Here is a 23565-nt window from a genome sequence, read left to right on the forward strand (position 1 = left end):
AGATACTGTCGGCACAAGCAGCCGAACTCATAGCACTAACACGAGCATGTCACTTAGCAAAAGGAAAATCAGTTAACATTTACACTGATTCACAGTACGCTTTCGGGGTTGTACACAACTTCGGCACATTGTGGAAAGAGAGAGGATTCCTCACATCACACGGGTCTAAAATACAGCATGCTACACTCATCACTGCCCTCTTAGAGGCCAGTCAGTTACCAGCGAAAGTTGCAGTATTAAAGTGTAAAGCGCACACAAAAGGAACCGATGAAATATCAAAATGAAAAAGGAGGGGTCCTTACAGATCAGGGTTGGATGACACCTGAAAGAGCAGTATGGTTTCTGCCGGATGCTATGGTACAGGTTATAATAAACACCATACATGGACCAGCGCATCTGGGAGAAAAAGCAATGCTAGACAGCATACAGAACATATGGCACAACAAACATTTGAGAGCTGCAGCCAAACAAAAAGTTAAAACGTGCATGATTTGTAATCAGTTCAACCCAGGTAAAGGCACAAAGGTGGAGCAGGGTGGATTCCAACCCCCTGACCATCCATTTGAAGTTCTCCAAATGGACTATATCCAGATGGAGAGATGTAGAGGTCACAAGTATGTGCTAGTTGTAGTATGTGCTCTGACCAGATGGACAGAAGCCTATCCCGTCCCAGATTACTCTGCAACGACAACTGCTAAGCAACTAGTAAGAGAATATTTTCCGAGATATGGGTTGCCCCGTGTCATCTACTCAGACAACGGCCAGCCCTTCTCCTCTGAACTCATGAAGCAAGTGTCTCTTCTGTTAGGGTACACTTGGAAATTTCACTGCGTAAGACATCCTCAAGCAGCAGGTCTAGTAGAGAGACACAACCAGACTTTGAAGACAAAATTGGCCAAGATATTTACAGACAAAGGCGTGGACTGGATAGTAGCCTTACCGGTTGCCCTCTTCTACATGCGTATGGTAGCACATTCCAGAACTGGTCTATCTCCGTATGAGGTGGTCTTTGGCAGACCACCAAATATGTGGGGTACGCCAATGCCTAAAAGAATTACTGATGTAGACAGCAGAATATTGACTGATTACCTGGCTTCCTTGATGTCTGCACTCCAATCTTGTCGTTCACAGGTCGCTGCAGCCTTCCCTGACAAAACCGCCCCTGGAGAACACACCATCCGACCCGGCGACTGGGTGATGATTAGAAACTTCGACAGGACCAGTCCTCTTCAGCCCAGGTGGAAGACTCCGAAGCTCGCGCTCCTAACCACGCGGACGGCGGTGAAGGTCGAAGGCAGGAAGGGCTGGCTACACGGGAGCCACTGCCGGAAATATTTTGGACAAAGAGACACTGTTGCCGGCGACGCTGCCAACCCTAGTGACATTGTAACAGAACAATCTTTTGTGCCTTTGGAACTGACCCCACAACAAGAATATAAATCAAAATTGAGGTCTGCCATCCGGACTCTGGCTAATTAAGTCCACTGGGCGCAGGTCCAGTGGTGAAGCGGTTGGAGCATGGGGATGGATTTAAACACCTTGACTATGTGGGAAAAAGATAGAATGAAACGCAGAAACAAGAACTTTAAGTAATTGTGTAGTGGTTCTATCATATGTTTAATGATATTGTTTTTCTTCATAACCATTATGACATGTCTTGGTTGGATCCTCCACACTGTTTTTCCTCCAACACCACACACCTCTCATGCACCCAACAGCACTCAGGAACACACATATCATGACCTACCCCCTCATGAACAAGCCCATAGACTAGCCTTGCAAAACAATACCTTTATACAGATGTTACACTACACTCATCAGGCCAGCAATAGCACAAATTGCTGGATATGTGGCCGCCTCCCACCTCATCAGAAAAAGGGAGGGATGCCTCTTTTCCCCTTTCCATTTTCCTATAATGGGACTTGTGAAGCCTGGTAAGCCCTAATAACAGCTGACGATACCACCCCAAACCCCTGCCCTGACGGTAATAATTCATGCAAGAATGGGTGGCCTTGGGGGAACTTAAACAAGGTACTTAATGCTGCCTGTTACCCAAATAAGGATGGAAGTCCTCAGGCGACAGGAACAGTCCTAGAAAGTGAAGAATACAAGCAAGGGAACATGACCATGTTCTACAAGATGTTAAATACCAAACCTAAAAAGAATGCTGGTCCCCCTTCCATCTCGGTCTCACCAGTAAAAGGACACCTGTGCATCCAGAAAAATGGCTCTGTTCCATTAGGACACAGTGACTGTCATACCACTATAAGTTTTGAAGACAGAGGAAAGTCCTCATTTCAAGCATCTCGCCATACTTATTTCGTCTGTGGCCAAACGGCCTATGTGCAGCTGCCCTTGAACTGGGGGGGAACTTGTTATATAGCATTCCTGTTACCCCCTGTCTTTGTGGCCCCATCCACTTACCACCGAGACCTCCTAGTGCCCCATGTCAGACATAAAAGAACGATCAATACCTCCTTGGTTGACCAATCAGAAACCTCATGGGAACAGTATACAGATTTTAACAAAGGGTTCTTCTTCTTTGTTGGCCCTGTACAGAACAGCAAGCTTATACGCAGGTTGACAAGGACCTTAGAGGCTATTGTAAACCAGACGGCGTCTGCCCTGGGGAGCTTAACCCAGGAGCAGTCTGCCATATGATTGGTTACTCTCCAAAATCGCCTTGTCCTTGACATCATCCTGGCTGACAGAGGCGGAGCCTGTAAAATTATAGGCTCTAGCTGCTGTATATTTATTCCTGATAATTCCCCATCTGTATACACGGCCATAACAAAATTACACAAGATAGCCGTAAGTTTACATCAAGAACCTGGCACCTTTACGTGGTCTGATTGGTTCTGGAAGATAATATCGTCCTGGGGATGGCAACTGCTGTCAGCAGCAGGTATAATATTCCTGATAATAACTGGATGCTGCCTTTGCATCCAATGTGGTCCTGCCCTGTGCGGTCTATGCGCTGCAAACTGCATTCCTAAACCACTTGTCCAGCAGAGAGAAAGGGAAAGAATTATGCTACAAGAATGTATAGATGATCTCATGCAAATTGAGATATAATATAGGTACACTCTGGGGCAAGGAGGGAATGGGGAAATAAAATTGACAATTGTGCCCCATCATTTCCCTGTTTCTGCCTGGTAGCCATTTGCCTCAGACAAACACCCATTTTGTGTGTGACAGGCTCTCAGCAACTTGTCTGAAAACTGTCCTTCACATCCCCATTGAATCTTGCACAACCCCCTGCTCCTTGTGGTCGAGCCAATTCCAAGAAGCATGCCTGTGTGCCTTCCCCCAGTTGTGCCAGAGACTCAGCCACATCCTGTCCATTGTTGATGACTCAGCCTGTCACACCAGATGCCCTGTGACCACCCCCAACTGAAAGAGGAAGCACGAGGTTAGGCCCTGAAACCACACCAAGTAATAGAGGAAGCGCAAGGCTGTACACTGTGAACACACATTTCTGTGGTTCTGCCAATTCCCAGAACCAGCAAGATAGTTCCTGTTTTACACAAGATGGTTCCTGTTCTTGACTCTAAGCCAGAGATAAACCCCTGAAAGAGTAAGGGCCTTCAACTGAAAGAAAACACATTTCCACACATCACATGCCCTCTCACGAGACACAAGACACGCCCCTACCTTGACACATCTGTTGGAAATTACTGCTTGTCACTTCCCTTTTTCTTGTCACTTCTCCTTTCTTCTTTTTCCTATTGACTGAAAACTGTATAAATATTCTGATGTGTGAATAAAACTGCAGACCACTCCTGTACCTGCTTGGTGCTGGAGCTCTCCCCTTAACTCGAGTTACTGGACCCTTTTTTTTACTCGAACACCACGGACTCCTCTCTTTGCTTTGACTGAAATTATGATTATTAAGTATAGAAATTCTGAGATGAGGTAATATTGAATTAATTTACCACACTGCTCCTATCCTCTTCTCTCATTTCTCTGTCTTCTGTCGCTTTTTCTTCTCTCTCGTCTAAAGCATCCTGCTGTGCCTTTTGTAATTACCAGAGGGAAAGAGAAAGAGAAGGTGGCAGAAATCCTCTGCCTTAAAAAACTGCCCTCCAATGGCTTCACCGGGAAAAAGCTTGATTGACTAAATGGGTAGTCCGGGCCTCTCCTTATGATAATTGACTCTGCCCTTGCTCCTCCACTGTGTGTGGAGCATAAGTAGGCTGGTGTTGGCATTTTTTTGGCAAGGGTCGCCTCTACTGGCTATAGCTGATAACACACATAGGCAAGAGGGCTTTAACTGCCCTTCATTTCCTAGGTGTGCTTTTTGATATTTTATTCAAAAAATCATATCTCTTGATTCTCTTATTCAATTGTGGTAATTTTGATGTTTCAATCATTACATTCTAATTTCTTTTTTTTAACTAAAAATGGCTTGAAATTTTATTGATTGATTTCCTGACTTTAATTGTGCTTTTGTGCTGCACACATATTCACATATCCATGAGGAAAAGCTCACCGCTTTGAGTGGTTAGTGCCAGTGATAATCCCAGGCATTCTCGTTGAAACCAGTGACGGCTCCTCTGCTAAGGCAGAGGAGCATCGCCCCACTGCTTGTTGAACAGTAAAAACTGGCATGTACTCCTTTGGGTTGTGTTGCACAGCCCCATGTAGAACATGCCTAGCCTCCTCAGGCCCTGCCTGAGCGGCCAAACAGGCTGCTCGGACCAATCACAACACTGCTCCTGCAGCATCGTGATTGGTTGGCAGAGCCCGGTGCTTCTTCCAGCAGAGAAGAAGACGGAGGAGTGGCAAGAGAGAGGCGTGCGGCAGCAGCAAAGAAGGTAATTTTTTTTTTCATCCTTCCCTGCCCTACCACCCCTGATCACAGGCAGACGCCACTGAGTAAAACTATACTTTACCCATCAAGGAGCCATATGTACAAAAGCATTTTTACTGTTGGAAATGGCCTGATTCACAGAATCGGGCCATTTCCTACTGCAAAATTGCTTTTTCAGATGTACTAAACACAAATTGCACTTTGGTAACATTACCAAATTGCAATTTGTGTTTAGAGATTTGGAATTTGAAAGGGGCGTGTGTAGGGCATCCCCTCCAAATACTGAATTGCAGTGCCATGTATGAATGTTTTGAAACCAAATTACAGTTGCAAAATAGTTCTTATTTACTGACACCTCAAGGGTACTGGTAACCTTTTGCAAATAGGAAGGGGTCATTCTGGGATTACTTCCCATTCTTGAATGTTCAGGCAGTGGTCCAAGGGAACATTGCCTACTCTAAAAAAAATAAACTTAAACATTTCATTTTATTTTTTGAAAACACATCCGATTATCCTTTAAGAAAAATGGGCTGCATTAAAAAAAATGCTTTATTAAAAAGTAATCACAGACATGGTGGTCTGCTGACCCAATCAGGCCACCATTCCTATAATGGCTGCAATTCCAAATGGGTCGCAAATTGCGACTTACCTTATTAATATTTATGAGGTAGGTCTATTTGTGACCACATTAGGAATCGCTATCTGAAGTTTGTAGATTTTCTTCCATTAGGTATTGTGATTTCCTAATTGCGATTCGGGAAAAGTTGCAATTAGGAAATTGCAATTCCTATTTTTTGTGCATCTGGCCCAAGATTACTGCTCTACAAGGTGCCTTCGCCCAAAGCTATTAACTTGGTTGCTTACAGTGATCCTTCATTGGATGAGGAATGGGCATTGATCCTTCATTGGATGGATTGGCTTTGCCCATAATTAATTGGGATATTATTGGTTAGCTATTTGCTGTATGATTATAAATTTTGGAAACTAGTTGGATGAGAAACTTATTTCAAGTGGTAGGAGTGAGCTGGCTACACAGACATGTATCAAAGCAAATGTCCTTTAAAAGGAGGTTGAAATTAGGTCTGGGTGGAGTTTCAATTATGCTGGAGTAATCAGAGTAATTTTGTTAACTTTGCGTTACTCTTTGGCGCAGAATTACCTAAAATAATGTGATTTACGCCAGCTCATGTAATTAAGTGTAACATAAGGGAAAATAATCCTACCATGAGAGCACATTTAGTGAGTATGTGTGGCTGCTCATGCTGCTGTTCATGTTTTGTTGCATTTAGTGCTATTTTCTTTGCTCAAAATGAATTCTTGCATCCATTTTTGACACAAGGGTGCATGTTGCTCCAAGAAACTAGTGCTAAATGCTGTGAGTAAGCTGGGGGAAAATCCTAACCCAAGTGCACATTAAGCGAGCATGAAATGCTGTGAGGGACTTCCGAGGCACACATATCTCACAGATATTCCGAGGCTGTGGTCTAAATGAGGGAGGGGAACCTGAAGAGTGCCCAGCCGCGGTCGGTAGTAGGAGTAGCTGCAGGGTGGTGACGTGGGGAGGGGGAGGGGCAGGGTGGGGGGTAGTAAACTATGGATTTCGGAGGTTTACAGGTAAGTTAACATATAAATTAATAAAAACGAATTTCGTTGCGTGCACTGCATCCCCAAATGCGATGCAGTGCACGCAACAAAATTTGTTTTACTAATTTATATGTTAATTTACCTGTAAACCTCCGTAATCCATACTTTACTACCCCCCCACCCTGCCCCTCCCCCTCCCCACGTCACTGCCCTGCAGCTACTCCTACTACCGACCGCGGCTGAGAGTGCCCACCCCATGCATTGCACGGCTGCAGCAACCTGTATTACGCCCCTGCTTACAGTATGGGGGCCCGACCTGACAGAAAACAGTACCGGGCAGCAAACAAGATAAGGGCCCCTGTAGCAAATCAGAGAGCGAAAAAAGTGGCCCACTTTGTAAATTAGGAACAGTTTTGGACTTTTAAACGGACGCGTTCTGTATGGATGTTTTGCAAGGTAAAGGAGAGTGCATGCATTTGTGCTTGCTGCAGGGAATGTTTGAAGCATTGTCGGGGAAATCGGTTAAAACAGGACCATCAAACCATAAAGTAGGCCCAAAAACAGGCAAAAACAGCCCACACGCTGACCTATCAGGCCAAACCTCTGGCACTGCCAGACTGCCCTATGTTGAGAATGCTTTTGGTGGGGGCAATGATGCAACTAGGAGAGAAGAAAAAGAGTCAATTGTTTCTTGAACTCAGAGGTGGGATCCAGGCAGAGGGTCTGCCGAGGCCTCAAGTCCTGTCCTGTGTTATCCCCATGCTATGGGGTAAAGCAGTTGTGATGGACTTTGCTATCTGTTGTTCGGGATAGTAAGCCCTCTCTGATGTTAAAAGGGTACACTTTGTGCATTGTGTTGTGGTGTACTGCATTTACTTGGTAGACTGTTTATTTGAACCTATTAAGGAATCCTGAGGAGGTTTCTTGCGTATACTTAATTCTTGCTTAATTGCGACAGGGCACTTTTTTTTTTATATAGCTTGTTTATGAATTCTTTGGAGAGCGACTTGAAGTCTGGAAACTCCAATAAAGGTAAAGCCTTTGCAGTGCTTTGCTACTCGAATCTTAGAGCTGGGGTGCCTGTGTATCACAGGTATGGGCTCTTTAAAGCCATTCCTGAAATACAGTACTAGCAAGAAAAGGCATTCACTTCCAGAATGGAGTACTAACTCACAGTAGCACTGCATTTCCAAATATAGCACTAGCCACTGAGAAAACACTTAACTTACAACAACCAGCACTTCCGAAGAATGCACTTCATTTCTGTAGTGGCGGCTGCTGCCGATACAAAGTGGGGGGCAGCGTGGGGGGAACAATAAAAAAAAAAAGTACACTTACCTTCTTGCTGCCGGCCGCTGCCTCTGTGATCCTCTGCTCCCACGCCTCGCCTCATGCTCCTCTGCTCCAGGAACTGCAGTCCCCATGAGCACAGGCTCCCAGACTCCCCCACGGCAAATGCGAGCGCTTCTCTAGAAGCGCTGGAATTGGCCTGAGCTGGTTTGTTTTCCACTCCAAAGGGGACTGGAAGCCTGCGCCTGCTGTTCTCTCCACCCAGCAATGCAGCTTGGGTTAGGGAGATGTCAGTGCGCTTGTCGGTTTGGCCACCCAGAGAGAGCCGGCCAAACCGACATGCGCACTGACAGCAGTGCCCTGTGCCCACCATTCCTGCTGCTGATGTCCCCACCCCCCAAGATTCAGCTGATGGTTCCATCTCCTACAGTTAAAATAAAATGATAATAAAGCAGTTTTATTAATTGCTTTATTATCATTTTATTTCTCATGTTGATCTGCCGCTTCGAGCAGTGGGGCAATGCTCCTCCGCCATATCGGAGGACCTGCCCCTGCACTTCTTGCATACACTACTAACCACAGGAGGCACTTCACCTTTCGAATACAATACTTTGCTTACAGGAAACTGCAATACTCTTAAAATACTTCAATTTCAGCCAAAAAAGCATATCAGATCTGGAATTTAACATCTTCCTGAGATAGATGATTACTTTAAAAATAGAATATTAGAAAAATGATCACTTGTAATACAGTCTTTGTTATTGGAAACACTTCATCTGAAGAAGACAGAGTTATGGAAATGTGTACAGAGTGCTCTGAGGGGCAAATGTGCGAGCTCGTGCGACTGCAGCAGGATCAGCCGCATGAAGGCATGGATTGCTTATAAAGTTTCTCATTACATCCAGCCCTCTCTTCCGCGTCATATTCACACCTGCATGTGGCATTCTGCCTCTTCTCTAGAGCATACAGGAGCCCCTGGCATTTTTCTCGAAGGGTTTTCTTGTTGTGTATTCTTTCCTGCTGCTGGCTCTGCCTTTCTTCTTTACCATTATAGAGAGCGGAGCCATGACCTCAGCCATGAGCCCCTGCTGCAACCCCACCCCCCTGTTGTGAATTTGACCGGGAAGAGATGAGCAGGCGTAATAAGGATTACCATACATAATCTGAACATCACTGCCCCCTCATCTGTCCTTTATCATAGTGCTAACTTTATGAAAGTGTATCTGACAGTTGAGGCATGACGCGAAAACACCAAGAAAACAACCACACCTTATTGATGCTTATCACACATGACAACAATTTATGTATAAACGCAATAAATAAATAAAACATTGTTTACTATAGAACTGAATGCCCAACAGCAGCTTTGGTGAGGTGAAAAAGCGAATAAGTCGCAAACGTGGAAGGGGGACCAGGAAGCTGCCCTAAAGGGATCCAACAGAGAATACCCATTGCAGAAGGCCAGGAGGGTACCACCGTCCTAGTGAAATGGCCCGGACACACACTCCGCAAAGAATGGTCTCTGGCAATGAGAGGCCATATCCAACGGTGAAGGTAGCAGTAGCCGGCTCAGAGCGTCACAAGCTCCGAAATCATAAGTGCAACTCAAAAATAGCAAACACTTCCCTACACACATCAACTGCTTTCAAAGATCGAAAAGTCCTCCCAAAAGCAGAAAGTACTGCATCCTGGTCCAGGTGACATTCTGGAAGTATTTTGGGTAGAAAGGAAGATCCAGAATGAAGAGCCAGAGCATTGAGCAGGACTTGTAAGTAAGGAGGGATAAAACCTAGAGATCCAAAAGCACCCAGTCTGTGGATCGGTGACATGGGCACTGAAAAGGAACACTTTGTAAGAAAAAAGTGGAATCTGATACAAAAGGTTCAAATTGAGGATCTTTTCAAAGCCCCAGAACCAGAGGTTAACCCCATGGGAGCAGAAAAACTTTCCCGGGAAGACTAAGGGGCATATCAGCAACACCCGGCGATAATTATCGCTCAATGCTCTTAGCGTGAGGATAATTATCGCCAGGTAACGTGTATTTTTTTCGCTGAGATAGCGTGCTATTAGCAACGCTTATCTCGAAAGCGATAAACATCCTCACGCTAACTGCCTAACATGAGATTATCGCTGGAAACCCAGCGAAAATCTCACGCAATGTGGCGTTAGCTTGCTGATAGGGACTCACAAACTTAGCCATGATATCCACCTTCCATAGGATATCATGGCTAAGTCAGTCCTGAAGCAGGCGTAAGGAAAGTAGCGATAACAAGGGTTATCGCTACTTTTCTTGCCGCTATGCTTCATAGCGTGGGGCTTGATGATAGGAGAAATGTCGCTAAGCGACATTTCTCCTGTCATGTTAGGTCAGGAACGCCCACTTTGCATCTCATTGGAGATGTAAAGCTGGGCGTTAGGAATCCCCACGCTAAAGCAAGGTTTCACCCGTTAGCGTGGCCTTGCTAATTAGGCGATAAAATTATCGCCGCTTTTCGGACGAAAACGGCCGCAAAAGCAGCGATAATTTTGTATCGCCAGCTTGTAAATATGCCCCATAGGTCCTTAAGGTGTTTTGAAAGCTCGCATTGCTGCCCATTGCACAGTAAGAGTGGCAACACCCAAACCTCAATGGAAACCACCCAAGAGGAATGCATAATTCGATCTGTGTACAGGATACACAATGAGCCTCCTTGGAAAGGCTCCAGGATTGAGAAACCCAGTGAAATATATACACTCTTCGAGGATATAGACAACAAGACCGTTGAAACCCCAATGGAGCCTTCCAGAGAGCCCTATAGAAACCAAACCAATCCGTTCAGCCTCCAAACCACCAATTTTCCCAATGTAGGGATTGAGAGACCTGGACAACAAGGAGACAAGGCACCAGGAAGGGCATCTGAGCCCGAGCTACTGTCATTCACAAAAGCACTTTTGAAATAAGAGGTAGATGTAGAAAAATATATAGAAGACCTTGCAGGGCTGGCCTTTAGAATAGGCGAGCTGGGCCCAGCCCAGGTTCCCATTTTTCTGACGGGTGCATGGAGTTGTGTTCCTTAAGGTTATGCCAACAGAAGCGCCCTTCCCATCTTGCTCCAGTTTTGTCCTTGTCCCTGCCTGTTCGTTTCTCTCTGATTTGCCAGTTTAAAGTGGTTTTAGTCCTTTATTATCATACAGCGGGTGATGTTTTTAACACTCCTTTAGCCCCCTTCCTTGTCCTTCCTTCACCCTCTCACCTCTTCTAGCACACATGAACAAAACCATCCTCTGCTTGAGGCAGCTAAGCTAGTGGGGATTTAGGTGAGCTGGGGGAGATCCGGGATGTTTGTATTCAGGGGCCATTCACTGCTCAACCAGGGAGACTGATGAACACAAAGGGACCCCCTGCTGCCTCGTTAAATTCGCTACCATCAGCAAGGCCGCCAGATTTCTCTCCGCCCACGCCCAGGGTGCTATCATAGGAAAGGCTGGCTCTAAGCTCCTGGACCAAAGAGCCACTAAATCATACAAGGCTGTGGTCATAGCTCAGTCAGTGGCAGCTGCTGCTAATAAAAACTGGTGAGGCAGCGGGGTGGTATGGGGAGAAAAAATAATAAATCACTTACCTGCAAGCCCCCGCCTCTCCTCTCCCCTCTTCTGTTCCTGACTCCAGGCAGTTCACAGGTTCAGAGACTCCCTTAAGCCAATCATGACGCTGCTGTCATTCTTCTAATAATCTTACCAGCATGACAGCAATGTCATGATTGGTCTGAGTGGCCTGGTTAGCAGCTCAACAGTCCCAATTCTGTCAACTGTCTGGATTTTAATTGAGCAGACACACAGCAAGGAATAAAATAGCACAGCTAGTGGGTCTAGCTCGTTTTTAGACTAGGTGCACCGGGTTTCCAGCACCAGATCCCGGTACTCCTTATAGGGTTACACATATTACACTGAACACAATTTTTTTTTTTTCCTCACTACCTATTGATTTATAAGTTGGTAGTTGCTAATGATGAGAACCTGAGGATACAGGCGAGTACCAGTTTGTAAACTCCCATGGTGTTACTCCCGTGAGGCACTGCCAACTTTTCCTCACTTTTTTTCACCTTTAGGTCCTCTTCACACCTGTGGGAGGGTCATACTAGCAGATACAGCAACACACATTAGGTTTTAAATTAGTGATTGAGGTCACTTTATAGCAAATGGGAGATACTGATTCACTGCAGCGTCACATAAAATGGTGTGATTGTGAAAATATATGGTGGATGTCCATAGTAGTCCAGACAGTTGACAGAACAGGTCCTTTTTCGTGTTGAAATTTGTGAGTGGAGGGCGACCTGTTCTCTTTCACCCTCTTGGCTCCTAGTTGTGGATAGCAGCTCGACAGTGCCTGGGAGCCTGGGACTGTTCTCCACCTGGCTGTGCAACACAGCCGGGTTTGAGAATTGCTAATTGTGCATGACGGTTTGGCTGCCCTAAGACGCCAGGCCAAACTGTAATGCACACTTATGGTGCCCACCACTGCTCCTCCCTGCTGACGACAGCCCAGCCCCGCCACGCCCTAAGCTGGTGCAGTGCTGAAAAATAAAAAGATAACATTGTGTTATTATCATTTTATTTATCCTTTTGCGCTGCTCAGAGAGCATTGGGGCGACGCTCCTCCGCCTTAATCACTGACTCCGTTCTGGGAGGGAAGAGAGGCTGATCTTGCATCAGGAAAGACCAGACAAAAATAAAATTGGCTGGAGGAAAGTGGAATGCCCCAAACAGTTACGGGTAATCCGAGGAAGAGATGGTGAGGTGGGACTAAGTAGTACACCACACCTTCCTGTGTCTGTTTGCCTCTCCGCAAGCCCGCCTGGCTTGTGTGGCCTCATCCTGCTGCTGTCCCGCCCAGCACCCACAGAGAGTCCACTTTTCAGCGCGTCACCATCATCTGACTGTTTCCGGTTCAGAGAGCCAGATTACAAAAAATGGAAGGAGGGGAGGCTGTGGAGATGGGGGTCGGTTGTGTTGATGGGGGCCACGTTTCCTGTCTCCAGCACTTTGTCACTAGGGTTGCACTACCCTCCATTTGTTCGCCTTTTAAGTTTCTGCAATTGCCCGGACCTGAGGCCCGAATGGAACTTTAAATAAAATCGTTTGTTGTCATTTTTAAAACAGCCTTTCTAATCATCAGTCAGGGCAGCTCTAGAACACATTTTAAAGTGCTTTCTTCCTATAATTACTGTTGTAAGTACGCATGGGTAAGGGGGAAACTACCAGCTTTACGTGATTTTCTCGTTTTTGTACTGGCTAGACAGTAAAGAACCCAGCCAGGTGGCGACCCTAGTTACCACCTTTCTCTGAGAAAAATAATGGTCATTTGTTGTCGTTTTAAACATTATGCAAAGCCCCTGACATGATACTTAAATAGAAATTTGTAAGCATTTTTAACATGGCCCTTCTGTCTTTGTTTACTTTAATTATCGGTCAGGGATCATTAAGTCAGCTCTAAAGCACATTTTCAAGTGCTTTTGTCTTATATTTACTGTTCAAAGAAAAAGGGGGGAAATTCCAGCTTCGCCTGGTTTTCCTAATTTTTCTTTTAGCTGGGACATTAAACTAATGGTCATGCAGGTAAACAACTGGCCAGGTGGCAACCCATTTGGTGCTATAAAATAAAACATTGCAATACAAATATGCCAGACCGCAGTCGCACTCAAATTAGGGGATGTTAATATGCGTGGCTGGTCATCATTTTTGTAAGACAACATTCTCCATGGAGGCCTGCGTCCAGCTAGCTAGAGTGGCTACCCATGTCGTTTTCTGCTTTACAAATGCCAGCATAGAGATGCAGGGATTTCGTCTCAAAAACTCTCCGGCACATCTAAGGTTCTAAATCTCCGAATGTTTTTACTGTCCAATCATGAAACTTTGCCTGGCTGCTTATCGAACGCGTGTTAAAATGTCCAATGAGGAATGTTTTGGTTTCTCTTCTTTTCAGGACACAAATCTCAAACCCCCTCACTATTTTATTGTTTTCTTTCTATCGTTTTGGGGAAAGCTTGTATTTGCCTATTTCCCCCCTACTGTTCCCTCCCTTGAGCCCTAAAATCCTCTTACCTACCTTTACCTCTACCTGTCCCTAACCCATGAAAACCCCTTACCTTCATTTATCTCTACACATCCCTGATCCCCACAAATCCCTTTTCTCTCTTTACCTCTATGCACCGCTGAACTAAAAAAACCTTAACCTCCATTTATCTCTACCCATGCGTGAGCCCTAATAAAACCTATACCTCTCTTTATCACTAACAGCCCCTATACCCTAGACCCATTTGATCTAATTATTTTGTCGAATGTAAATAACATTAGAACATTGGAATGTTGGAAGCTCCATTGAAAACTATGGAGTGCTCCGGGCTTATAATGGCTGGTATAAGTCCGGAGCTCCAGCATTCCAATGTTTCTTTGTTCACAGCGCTGGCTGTGAACAAAGGCTTCAGGGAGCCTGAGGGGATTTGGCTCCTCTCCATTCCTAAAACCCTGTCCTCCACCAGGTTTGAACAAATGAACTGCTGGTGAACTGTACCAGTGTACTGAGTGCACAGCTATGTGGTCTAAGGAGAACTATTAGTGAAAACTGTTGACAAAGATACTGGGGTAGAAAAACATCAACAGTAATTAAGCAAAAAATATATGCAGCACAATGATCCCAAAGTTTGAATCAAAGAAACACTTTTATGATCCAATCATAGCAAACGAAAAAAAAATGTTCATAGCATCTATGAGTAAGTAACATGGAAAATTAAAGTACATCAATGTGTGTAAACTCAGTACAAACAGTAGAAGTAAACGTCATAGAGAAGTGCCCAATGCATTTCGGGATAGGAAACTAAGGATTTGAAACTGACCAGCTGCTACCTCTCTGTTTCTTATTGACCTTGCATCTTGTAATCGGTTTTTCCAATTGTTTCTGCATTGTGATAACGAAGTACTTCGCATTATTTGTTCGCTAAAGCACATTCTTTTGTTTACAGCGGCCTCTAAAGAAGGGATGTTTTCCTATCCCGAAATGCATTGGGCACTTCTCTATGAATTGACGTTTACTTCTGCTGTTTGTACTGAGTTTACACACATTGATGTACTTTAATTTTCAATGTTACTTACTCATTGATGCTATGAAAAATTCTTTTTTGTTTGCTATGATTGGATCATAAAGTGTTTCTTTGATTCAAACTTTGGGATCATTGTGCTGCATATATTTTTTGCTTAATTACTGTTGATGTTTTTCTACCCCAGTATCTTGGTCAAAAGTTTTCACTAATAGTTCTCCTTAGACCACACAGCTGTGCACTCAGTACACTGGTACAGTTCGCCAGCAGTTCATTTGTTCTTTCACGAGGTGGGCCTCCTCGTTTCTGAGTAGCACGCTTTAACCACTTAACATTGTTCAAAGTGTAACTAAATTTTCAGTTTAAACAGTAGGTGTGCGCTAACTTCTATCAATACTCCACCAGGTTTGACCATGTTTGGTTTTTATCAAAGAGAACCCCCAGATAAGGAAAGGTGTCTACCGCTTCAATTTTACCAGATTCCAAATGGAAGTACAGGGCACTGGTTGATGGTGCCCTATCCCTGCTGGAACCCATACTGGGCCTGCATTAAGATGTTCTTCTCTTGGGCCCATCCCTCCAACCTAAATAGCAGGAGTCGGCCCATGAGCTTGGAGGTTGTGTCCAACAGGGAAATATGCCTATAATTCTTTGAGGTTCCCCTATCCCCTTTTATATAGATTGGGACAATTACGCTGGTTTTCCAGGAAGGTGGGGGGGGGGGGGGTGCGGCTTTTGCTATATTATTAAAAACATTAGTTAATAGTGGGACCCACAGATCTTGATTTTCCTGAAAAAAGTCTATAGGTACCCCGTCAGGCCTGGAGCCTTCCCAGCACTACAGGCCGCCAGCCCTCTTCTTACTTCTAGGAGTGAAAAAGACAAGGTACTCTGCGGTTTAAGCTCTGGATTATTGGGAAGTAGCTCACGGGAGGTGCTAGATGCAAAGATGTTTTCAAAATGAACCACCCATGCTTCTTTGCCTACATGTGTGTCCAATGTAGGATCCTAAGGGGTTTTGAAGCAGGGTGCATTAACTATCTTCCAAAATTCGCTTTTGTTTCCCGTCTTGGCTGCATGATCAGGTTCAGCCCAGGTCCCACCCCCCTCATAGCCCTTTCTCTTTTCCTTCTTGCTGACTTATAGTTGTTGCTTAAAGATCAGGGGGCATATTAACAAGATAGGCGATAAAATTATTGCCGCTTTAGCGGCAGAAAACTGCCGCTAAAATGGCGATAATGGGCTTGATAATATGCTCTATGGAATTCCATTTGAAGCCCATGTTATATGTGAAGGACGTCTAACATGGGCTTCAATTGGAATTCCATAGAGCATATTATCAAGCCCATTATCGCCGTTTTAGCTGCAGTTTTCTGCCGCTAAAGCGGCGATAATTTTATCGCCTGGCTTGTTAATATGCCCCCTAATTTGCTCCAAGTTTCTTGGTTGGGCTTTCAGGGCTTTAGTGAAAGCTTTGCTGGTTTTTGTACAAGGGGAGTCGAAGCAGCGCTCACCTCTTAGGGTGTTCGTCGGTTTATAGCGTGTGAGAGCCAATTTTACTTTCTCTAAGAGATCTCTAAAATGTGATACTAATACTACTGGGAAGGACTCTAGTTCTAGGCAGTTAAATATGTTGTCCCGCATATTCATTATGACTCAAGCGACTAGTTTGAGCTTGTCAATTTCAGCCCACTTTAGTTGAAAACCATTCTTTCTCATAAGGATTGGGCTTTCTATTTTCTGGTGCTGTCTAGCTTCCCTAATGTCCAAGCTGAGGAGGAAAATTAAAATGGAGTGGTCAATAAAATTCGTGAATAGATTGTCTACGTGAGTAACCTTATTATTTAAAGGAACAGTGGCTATGATAAAATCAATGATAGATTCATAACTGTTTATTCTGAAGGTTTTCCCTGGATGGCCTGTTAGTGAATTCAGATTGTTAGCTATTGCCATGTTCCTGGTGCATAACGTCCTATTTAGGCTATTTCCACATTCATTGTGGGTGAAATGATCAATAGGATTTCCCAACAGGTCTTCCAGACCACAGATGCTGTCTTGATTATGCCTACAGAGGTGTATGTTAAAATCACCCACCTAGATAATATTGAGTGCACCATCATTATCGAACCTTTTAAATGTATCTATCGCACCATTTCATCTCGGCAACCACTAAGTGCATGGTTCCAACAAAACCGTTGTTGTAATAATTAATTAAAAGCCAGTTGCCCTCACTAGAAACCTCTAGGAAGAGCAAGTGAGCGCTCGGGCATTCAAACTTCAATGCCTTTATCAATAGTGTGTTAGAAATTAGCGTTACAAGTCCCCCCTTAGCTCTCCCTGTCACTGATGGTGTTGCCTTTGTCTGGAATGAGCAGTAACCATTTACAAAGATGGATTCCATTGCCCATGTCTCCTATAGGCATAAAGTGTCCTGGTCTTGTCAAAGTTTTAGCCTTTGATCATTGTCTCTCTTATGGGCAATGCCTGCCACATTCCAGAACGCTAGTTTAATTGAGTGATTGTATGCCACGTTCTGAGCATCAATGGTTTTGGGGCTCCCTTGAGTAATGAGATCTGGGCTAGCGGGCCTATCAAAACCCTCTAGGGGGTTCCTACCGCCTGGAGGTAGTCAATCACATGCTTCCAGGTCAGACAGGAGGGCAAATCTGTTTTCCTGACTCAGCCCTAGAGCGCCAATATTTCCAGCTGTATGGGACCTTGCTGGGCCACCCCTTGCCTGGTCTCTGTGTATTTTGCCCAGAGGAGAGAAATGACTGTAAACATTTTCCAGCGGTAGGGCTGTGATCTGCATGTCCTTGGGGGGAGCTCTATGAACCTGGGCTAGAAGGGATCTAACTACAAATTGATTATTAAAATTTATCACCACACAGTCACCCGGTATTACTTTACTAGACGTGCCCAACCACCCTATTCTCCTTGGCATAATAATTTGATCAGGCAAAGGACCACCCCCTCCACCCAAGTAAGTTGAATGATGTGACAGCCAATGCAGGCATTTGTCAATTAGTTGGTTTGTTGTTTCTTGCTGATCATCCCAGAGAAGTAGTACCTTTGCCAGAACCAGTATGAGTGGGGAAGCTGCTGGTGGAAGATGCAAAGACAGGTACGGATCAACAATCTGCCCCACCTTAGGTCTTTCTAGCCTACGCAAATGTTCCCTTCCCCCACCCCGGGCAACGGGGCCACCAGACTATTTGGGGCTGTTATAAGCATGAGAGTTTGAGGTAAGGTTTTCCGTTGGCTTCTCAAGATGGACATTGACTTGGGTGAAGGGAGGGGCCATTTTCAGAACGATCATTTAGATGTATACCTGAGCCTAATTTACTTTGTAAGTAGTATCGCTCGGTTTCCGGTAACAGGTTCCTCCCTGCAGTTGTAGGACAGTCCCAGGGCCCGTCCCCGGGCATAGAATCTCAGAGGGACGCAGGTTATTAATGCCCTGGTCCTCAATACGAGATAATCTCCATTCAATCTGAGATAATTTTAGTAGGAGAGGGCTCAGCAAAGTGAACTTTTTGCTTTTACTGGTGACCTGGTGGTAGTGATTTTTGGTTTCTGCGCACTTTCCCTGTGTCCCAGAGTAAAGTGCGTGTGCACTCTGAGTGCATGTGGTGAGATAGGCCTGCCCTCCCATAGGAATGCATGGGGAATGTATGTGTCCCTGGTAGTTCCTGATGCGTGGGGTGTGCAGGGTCGAGTCTGGTATGTACAGATTTGTGTCATGAAATGCTGCGCGATGATGTGTGCGGCGTGCATGTAGCTAGTGTGGAAGTGCCACTTCTAGACGCTGGCATAAATGTGCAGTGACTGCCTGTCGCGTGATTGGCTGGCTGAGGTCAGGTGACGGGCTAGGGAATCCCCAGAGTCAGGAGGAGTCACCCAGTGGTGAATAGGGAGATCAGCAGCTAGATGGGTGGGAGGAGTACACCTGGGTCCTGAATAGGGCTGGGCTTTCCCCACACAATGTTGGCTCCGCCTCCTGTGGTGCGACTGATGACCCTAGCCCTGCCAGTGAATAGAGTGAGGGGCTGAGCACATCAAGGGTGCTCCCCAACCAGCTGCGACTGGTTTTCCCCCTCACCCTGAACCAAAGACAAAGGAAAGCTATGTATAAGAAGGGGCTGTGACCCCATGGAAAATGTTCTCTTCCAGGATCCAAGCTGAGGGGGGCTGCTGCTGCTGGAGGCCAGGAGGAACCGCCACTAAGGACTGCCTTCCTGCCTGGAGGGCCCAGTGAGCTGGCCCCTGGCCCAGCCTTGCCCCCTGCCTACCTTCCTGAACTTTGCTGGACTTTCCTTCTCCCCAAAGTGCCTGGAAGCGCTTTTATTTTACTTATAGCGCTAGGAGCGCTCTATTTGTGGCCCCAGCAGCGCAACGATAAATTCACGGGGGGACCCCGACATAGGGATTCCCCCGTTTTTGCCGATCGAGCGGGAGCCCACCCCGCTGATTATTCCGTGCCCTTTGCGGGTCCCTACCCCGCTTATTTCATTATTTAATTGGCGGGTGCCCACCCTGCATTGTGGTGCTCGAGCAGGAGCCTACCCCGCTTTATTGGAAAATTAATATCCCTAGCGGGTGCCCACCCCGCCAGGGACCTTGCCGCTTTTGTTGCATCCCCCTAGCGGGTGCCCACCCCGCATCACCACGATCAGAAATCACCGCCGCTGCCCGGGACATCCAGGAAGCCAGGCAACCCGCGCCGAGACGTGGGCGGGGCCTGGCTCGGCGCGAGGGAAGTCCGTCGTCTGGCTCGTGGGCGGAAGCGGAGCCCAGCCGGAGGACGGGAGGAGACGCGCAGAGAATCCCTCAAGGGAGCACCGCAAGCGCAGCCGCCAGAGTACCGGTGAGTGGGGGCAACATTGTGGTGGTCAGAGCGCTGGACGCTCCCTCGAAGGGCGGGGGCAGTGCTTCTAGAGCCGGTGAGGCTCCAACACGGGCCGCAGGATTGTCCCGAGTCCCCCGAGCGGGACTCCAACGGCGGGGGCATTCTTGATTTAGAGCCCCGAGGCTCTAACATACAGGGGCAGTGGTTTTACCGAAAAGAGCGGCCCCGGAAGGCAGCGGGCCGCTCCAACATTGGCCCCCACTCTTGGTCCAGAGCCCACGAGGCTCCAAAAAGGCGCATTCTTTCAGAGCCTAGAAGGCTCCAAGGGGGCATGAGTATTTAGAGCGCTAGGCGCTCCAACCAAAGGGGCACATTGTTTGAGAGCCTGCGAGGCTCGCGAGTCACCCGAGCGGGGCTCCAACGTCGGCGACAATATTTTAATAGAGCCCTGACAGGCTCTAGGGAGCATTTCTAGTTGTTTTGAGCCCACGAGGCTCCCCCATTGTCGTAGGGCATCCCCGAGCCCAGAGAGGGCCCAGGAGGCACGCCGGTGCCAGGTTCATTTTCCCAGCTGCCCAGCACTTAGTGGGCAGCTGCAACGTTTAGGTTGTGGCCCTCTGCGTTTTGGCTTGCGCAGCCTGCGCAGCCTTGCCCTGACTCTGCTGGACACAGGGCGTCCTAGCCCTGACAAGGCCAGTTGGCCTAGGGACTGCCACAGGTGGTGGCTAATGTGAGTTTTGCGCTATTGTTCCTAACCTGCACCTCTGAATGCGTTTTTATGCGTCATGTGCCTTGTGTTTAAACCTCTGAATGTGTTTTTATGCGTCATGTGTAATGTGCTTAGACCCCTACAGGTATTGTGATACTTAGGTGGTTGTTTTTCTCCTAGTACAGGTGGTGCTAGGTAGGTCCTGGTTCCCTGCGTGACATTTTCCTAAGGTGGTTAGGGTTGCGTAGGTGGTACTTACCTGTTACCAGTAGTTACTGGTTGTGTGCTACATGTGTTATTTAGTGCTACAGTGATTGTATGTGCTATGTTCTAAAGTATCATTCCTATGTTCTAAGTGCTAATTTCTACAAAGTGCTAATTCCTGACAGTGGTCCATGTGGCCCTGTCCCCTGTACATATAATCCCTTGTAAATTCTGCCCGTGCCTGTTGGCACATTGTAAAGTGTGTGTTTTTATCTAATGTGTTTTGGCATAATACAAAGGCTATTTTTATATAATACCTTGTGTGGAGTTTCCTTTGTGGTGGGCCTTGGGTGTTGTTGCTGGGTGCGCGCGCAAACGCTTTACACATTGCCTCCGGGATCAGCCTGACTGCTCGTGCCAAGCTACCAAGGGGGTGAGCAGGGGTTATCTTTGGCGTGTAACTCCCATCTCGCAGGCTTTTGCTTATGTGGCCCTCCGCCCCTTCTTCTCTTAACTGGCGGTTTATTGTTGGAATCCAGGTGTATTTGTGGAACCGAACCACTGGTGGATATTGGGGAGGTGATGAGTGTTTCAGGACAAAGTTCTGGAAGGACAGTCACCAGATGATCTAGTGGGGCTTTTAAGCGAAGCTGGGTGGGGCATTGTCTGTGTTTTTGCCCCCTACGGCGGAGCGCTTCTGAGAAGTTATGTTTTCCAGTGATAGGCGCCGCTCTGTTAGTTTGATTTCATGTGTGAGAACACACACAACCCTTGTGAGAAATGCATCTAGGGTGCCTACCACACCCCCGCCCACTTGCTCATTTTGACCTCTTCACTTAACCATTCTTCGGCTGGGAGCAACCAATTATAAATAAACGAGCAATGTTGGCACAGTACCTTGCAAGAATCCCAGCTGTTAGAGAGGGGGCTCAGCCCAGCCTCCTCCGGGCTCCTCTAGGCATGGACGGGCCCAACCTTGGCCCAGGATTTGCCCGGGTGCGTACCCGTGCGTCCTGTGCTGCGGGACCGCTGGTGCTCTTTAAGCATGTCAGGAGAGCGACAGGGGTTCACGGGACACTGAGTCTCCCTGTGTTGATCAGCCCAGCAGGAGTCAGGAGGCAACAGGTAAGGGCAAAGCGTTGGCGGATTACCCCGCCCCTGTCTCCCAAGAAATGTAATGTCTCCTTCACCCCTGGCATTAGAAACTCTTTCTCTTCTGGGATACAGCACTAGCCTGTAAAACTTGCTATCCCCGTTGATACTGTTCTATCCTGAGAAACCACTTCACTTTCAATATACAAAGTACAGACTACAGTAAATTGGATCAAAATACAGTTCTAGCCCAGGAAAACACGTTGTTTTCTAGATAAAGTTTCCAGAGAAAGCACATAATTATCTATATACTCCAGTAGTCTAAAAAACCCTTTCCTTCCAGAAAAAAAGTAGAAAAATGTCATGTCCCAAATACAGTACTGCCCCAAGAAAGCATTCCCCTTTCAGGACACAGAACACAGAACTGGCCTGAGAAACCACTGCTCTTCCAGGCTAGAATGCTATGCAGAGGCGCACTCGCAAGACGTACAACGTAGGGGTTATTAGTAAAGCAGGACTGCCAGGAGGAGGCAGGATGGCGGGGATTTCCAGGAGGAGGCAGCCACGGGCAGGTAAGTGCCTTTTACTAACATTCAAGTATTTGGGGAGGTGGGAGGTTGCAGAGCGTGGCAAAGTTCCATGGAGTTGCTTTCCAACTCCATGGAACTTTGCGTAGAGGCACCACGCCTGCTCCGCCCAAGGTTTGAAATAAGAACCATTTACTAACACCTACTTTAAAGCATATTCATAAACAAAATCTTAACAAAATGGAAGAGGTGATGACTGTGCAATTCATAACAAACAAATACAATAATATGTTCAATAAATGAATGGCTCATCAAGAGGCTGGAGCAAAAGACCTCGAAATTGTTACAGAGACAATAACATCTGAGACACAGCTTCCTCATGAAAGCGGCGCACAGTGGCGGCTGGTGGATTTGAAAAGTGGTAAGGCGCATATTTAACATCCAAGTTGTAACCCCTGACGAGCCCCCCAGACCATCCATTTAATTACCCAGTGGCAGTGCCCTAATGCATTGCACTCATTTTGGGAGCTTGAAGGCTTTCAGCCCTATCAGAGTTAGTGCCCAGAGGGTTCAAGGCCATGCCTGCCCGTCTCTCCTGGACTCATCATATGCAAAATCCCCCCGTCAGCCACTTCATGTTACCATAATCTTGCTCAGAGAGCGGAATGCAGGCCAGGGAAAGAGAGCAGACACACGATCTACACACACAAGTACTGATACAAACACACACTTAACTCATACACCCACTCACCTCGGCCACACGCTCAATCATAAATATGTGCACTCAAACGCAGACATACCCGCATATATACTTATACACACAAATAGTCACGCTCAAGCATACTCATATGGACTCTCATACAGGCAAACTCACTCACAGAAATTATTCATGCACCACAAGCGGAAACTATTTGCTTTTTCAATTGCGGCCAGCATGACAGGCGGGTGGGGGGTGGAAATGGGGTTGCGGTCGTCGCGGTGGGGGATGGGGGGAGGCGGGAGGGGTTCGTTTAATTAAACAAATATAGAAAATACAACTGAGTTAACTTACCATCCTGCGCCGCAGCCACCTCAGCTGCCTTCTGGATGGGTCCGACCGTCCGACTCCCGCCGTCCTGCCTTTTCGAATTCTTAATCCTGCATCGTCATTAGGAAGAAAGGCAGCCTACCTCCCTCCCCTCCGCCAATCACAACGCTTCAATGGCAGCGTTGTGATTGGGGAGGCGAATCGGAGCGCGCCCCACCCGGGCCATTTTCTCTATGTAGGCTGCTGCATGCAGCAGCCTACATAGAGAAAAAGGGAGAGTGGGCGGTCCTGCTCGAGGGCAGGGGGGAGTGGCTTGCCCACTGTTGTGCATACTGACTGTTTGGTCGGGCTGGCGGCCAAGCAAACAGTCAGTATGCACAACAGTGGGCAAGCCACT

At 46.7% G+C, this 23565-nt stretch overlaps 1 pseudogene; it reads left to right on the forward strand.

Annotated features, from left to right (window-relative positions):
• The first annotated feature begins 1599 nt into the window (after positions 1-1599).
• Positions 1600-8573, forward strand: LOC146857802 (endogenous retrovirus group V member 2 Env polyprotein-like; annotated as a pseudogene).
• The last annotated feature ends 14992 nt before the right edge of the window (positions 8574-23565 follow it).

This window comes from Triturus cristatus, chromosome 3_2, assembly GCF_964204655.1.
Source record: "Triturus cristatus chromosome 3_2, aTriCri1.1, whole genome shotgun sequence".
NCBI classification, from domain to species: Eukaryota; Metazoa; Chordata; class Amphibia; order Caudata; family Salamandridae; genus Triturus; species Triturus cristatus.